Here is a 4,094-nt window from a genome sequence, read left to right on the forward strand (position 1 = left end):
CGCCCCCTCCTCCTCCTCCACCGCTCCACCTGTCCGAGGTCTGGGGCGCGGGGTTCTCCAAGCGGTGGGCGACCCGCGCGCCGACCGAGGCTGATCTGTGTCCTCGCACCATCACGCACACACGCATGCACGCACACACACACACACATACACACACACATACACACACACACCCGCCCCTGCTTTGCGGGCGGCGCCCCCGCCCCGCCCTGGCTTTGTCTCTCCGTGGATACACCGCACACACATCGCGCGCCGGGTGTTTACCCGGGCGCTCAACTCCCTAGCGAGAAAGGCTCCGGTGCACCGGGGAAACAGCCACCAGCCTGGCGTTTCACCTGCGCACCCCCCTTCTGCATGCATCCCTCTTCCTCCTCCTCCTCCTCCTCCTCCTCCTCCTCGGCGCCGCCGCACCCGTGGTCCCCCACCCCGCGTCTGAGCCCCGCAGCAGCAAGCGCAGGACTTGAGGCTTCTCTGGCCGCTCAGCAGGTGGCGGTGCAGCCCCTGGGACGGCTGGCAACCGCTGGACCTTTCCCAGGGGTCACCACCTCCAAGTCCAAGCCAGGTGGCTGTAGCCCAGACACCAGCCCTGTCCAGACACCCAAATGCTCAACCTCAATCGCCAGCCCTATTTCCAGCCAGCCTATTTCCAGCCAGCCGGCTCCCACAGACTCTCTCTCTCTCTTTACTGTTCTATAGCCCCAGAGAAACCAAGATGAGCCAAGGCCGCCTCTTCTAAAAGGCTGTTTCAAATGGCCTAGTGATGACTGGAGGGCTCAGGAAATCAACAGGAGCCTACCTTGACCCAGACCCTTCCCCGAGGTCATGGTGGCCTGATCAGTCAAGACCATTCCCCAGTTTGACTCCTCCATGATGTTCTGTGGAGATCTCCAGAGACTGGGGCTTTCTTTGTCCTCTGCTTCTTTCTCTTCCTCCTCTTCCTCTGTAAGTTTCTCCCTTTTTTTCTTTTTTCTTTGTGTGTGTGTGTGGGGGGGGGTAGTCCTGGGGCTTGGACTCAGGGCCTGGGCACTGTCCCTGAGCATCTTTTGCTCAAGGCTAGCACTCTACCATTGGAGCCACGGTGCCACTTCTGACTATTTCTGATGGCAAGAGTCTCACAGACTTTCCTGCCTGGACTGGCTTCGAACCAGGATCCTCAGATCTCAGCCTCCTGAGTAGCTAGGATTACAGGGGTGAGCCACTGGCTCCTGGCTTACAGTTTTCATTTCTCTCCTTCTTTTCCCTCTTCCTCCTCCCTCCCCATTACCTGTTTTTCACTCTGTCTTTTTTGCCCTTATCCATCTCCTTTCTTGCTTGTCTCCTTTCTCTCTCCTCCTCTCAGTCCCCTTTTCCCTCTTCCTACCCTCCCTCTCCTTCCTGGCTAAGATTTCCAGAAGGTTCCTCTCTCTCTGACCAATTGACTGGATGACTGTAAGTATGGTGTACGGACGGACAGGTGATAGTTTTCTGCTGAGATTATGCTAAGCCAAGAGCTAGGTGCTGCTCACAGGCTCCCATTTGAGTTTCATTCAAAACACTGCCTTGGTGGTATTGTTGGATGTGAGCTTGGTGATCGAATACACATGTGCTTAGCATGCACAAGGCCCCAGGTTTGATCCCTAGTGCTATAAATAAATAAACTCTGTGATAATCATCCCCCTTCATCACCACTGCTTTATACCAGGATCACCTTCGAGGTCACCCTCAAAGGTGGCAGCTTAGGCCACCATCACTATAATGTCTAGCACCATCCTTCCCATTTTGAAACAGTCTCTACAGTCCCCCTCATAGCCCAGATGCTTTACCAGCCCCAGGAGCAGCCGCTACCTCCTGATCATTAAGGCAGAACTGTGAGGACTTACCAAAGCTTCCAGGGTAAGAGTTGGAAAGACCAATTGATCTGTTCATGGAACCCTACTCAGATACACACAATGCCACAATCCCCAGAGGTGGCTGAGATAGGGAAGACAGAAAGCAATAACCTGAACCTTACTACAGGGTAGAATGCCAGTTCTTTCCTAAACAGTTTCAAAAAGTGCTAAACAATCAATATGAAAAACTGAATACTATTACACTGTAAATGCACTCTTGTTTTCTGCAATCATCCTAGACTGGACCTTTTGTATCACTATCCTGCATTATTATACAGTATTATTTGGGAGACTATTATATAGCTTTCTCCAGTTTTGTCCTTTCAACTTCTAAGACCCTTTGAAACAAGCCCTGGATACCAGTTTGGGAGACTGCATGCTCACAGGATTGATGGCTATACAACCTGAGTAAGTCACAATCATACTGAGAAGCAGCCTCTGTTTTTCCCACTCTAAAGTGGAGACAGAGTGGACAGCCCTGCAGGTTATGGTACTTGAAGAGGGTAACATTTGCAGAAACTACGAGAAAGCCATGCGCTAGAAGGGCTAGGCTCTTGGAACCCACATGAAGCCAACACAGACAAGCACTCAATGTTGGCAGAGTGCCGGAGTCCTATGCGGCACTTATGAGTTCAATATCTCTTTACTGAATGAATAAGAGAGCAAGCCCCTGCAGTATGAGCTTGGAGGGGGAATGTGAGTCAAAAGGCCACAGAACCAACTCCCCACCCTACCATCTAGCTCCTTTGGATTGAACAGCCACCCACAGTCATACCGCCCTTTCCAGCAATAATGTTCAGCTGTTCTAGCTCTACCTGAGAGCCACTCAGAATGTTTGTGGGTGGCCTGAAGGGGAGATAACCCAGCTGACTTCCCATTGGCCAGGGCTCCTTCCCTCCCCTGTGGGACTGTCCCAGGCCCTTTCTAGCTTTCCCTATGGCCCACCCTGGCATCAATCTGGTCACAGGAGGGCAGAGAGAGAAGTTCAGCTAGACAATTGGCTTGGTTAGCCTGCTGCTTTGTGCCTCTTTCTCTCCTTCTAACCCAGCCTCCTTCAGATTGGAAAGAGAAGCTTGAGGATACACTACACTGAGTAACCTGAGAGACATCCAGCCTTTCTGGCCTCTGAAGGCTGAACTTGGAAGGCCAGAGCCTGAGATGGGCCATGTCCCATGGATGAAGGTGTTGCCTGGCTCTACAGACACTCCCTCCCCTGCCCATGGTGGGGATGGGGGGGGGGTGGTGGAGAACCTGTTTCCCGGGCCTAGCAGGCTCTGCAGGCCCTGGCCCGCCCCAGCACTGCTGGCTCAGGTTTCCCCACTTTCTGGTTTTCTCATCTCCCCTGCCCCAGGCGCTGCCCAGCCCCCACCCCCGGAACTGGATCCTGGAGAAGGGGGAGTGTTGGGAAGGGGCCTGGGAGGGGGGGGGTGTAAAACAGCACGAGCAGGAGAGAGGCAGTTAGGAGTCACCAGGGCCCAGGGCCAGAATGAGGTTTTGGTTCAACCTTCTGCCAGGCCTGCCCCAGGGGCCAGATCAAAAGCTGGAATGACCAACCCACCTTCCATGGCTACTCCCCAACGCTGCCTCTTAAGCCTTCTTTCTCTGCTGTTGTTCCTGCTCCCAAGAAGGTTCTTCCCAGACCTCAGTGCCAGTCTAAATCCTGTATTTCCGCTAGGCCTGGGCCTTTGGCCATCTCCTTCATCCGCAAACACTGCCCCTTCCTGCCCCAGTGTCTCAGCCTCCCTTCTTAGTCTGCCTCATCCTCCTCTTCCTATCTGAGCTGCTCAGGCCTCCTGGACAACTTGGAGCCTTTGCTCAGCCTCTCCCCAACTCTGTGCTTGCAATGTCCTTCCAGTTTCCCTCTCTCTCCTTCAGGCCTCTGGACTAAGGCGTTATCTATCTCCCAGAAAGCCAGCCCTAAAGGCTGAGTCATGAGCTTCCAGGAAAGAATAGGTCATGCCCAGGAGACTCAGTTTCCTCTGTGTTCTACCTCATCCCATGGCTGCATCCCATGTGAATTCAGTATGAGAGGAGTTGGGAAGGTGGCTTAGTGGTAGAGTGCTGGCCCAGTAGGCATGAAGTCCTGGGTTCGATTCCTCAGTACCATATAAACAGAAAACAGCTAGCCAGAAGTGGCAGCTCAAATGGTAGAGTTCTAGTCTTGAGCAAAAGGAAGCTCAGGGACAGTGTCCAGGCCCTGAGTTCAAGCCCCAAGAGTGATTTAAA

Source organism: Dipodomys ordii, unplaced genomic scaffold (genome assembly GCF_000151885.1).
Source record: "Dipodomys ordii isolate 6190 unplaced genomic scaffold, Dord_2.0 Scaffold107, whole genome shotgun sequence".
In the NCBI taxonomy this organism is placed as follows: domain Eukaryota; kingdom Metazoa; phylum Chordata; class Mammalia; order Rodentia; family Heteromyidae; genus Dipodomys; species Dipodomys ordii.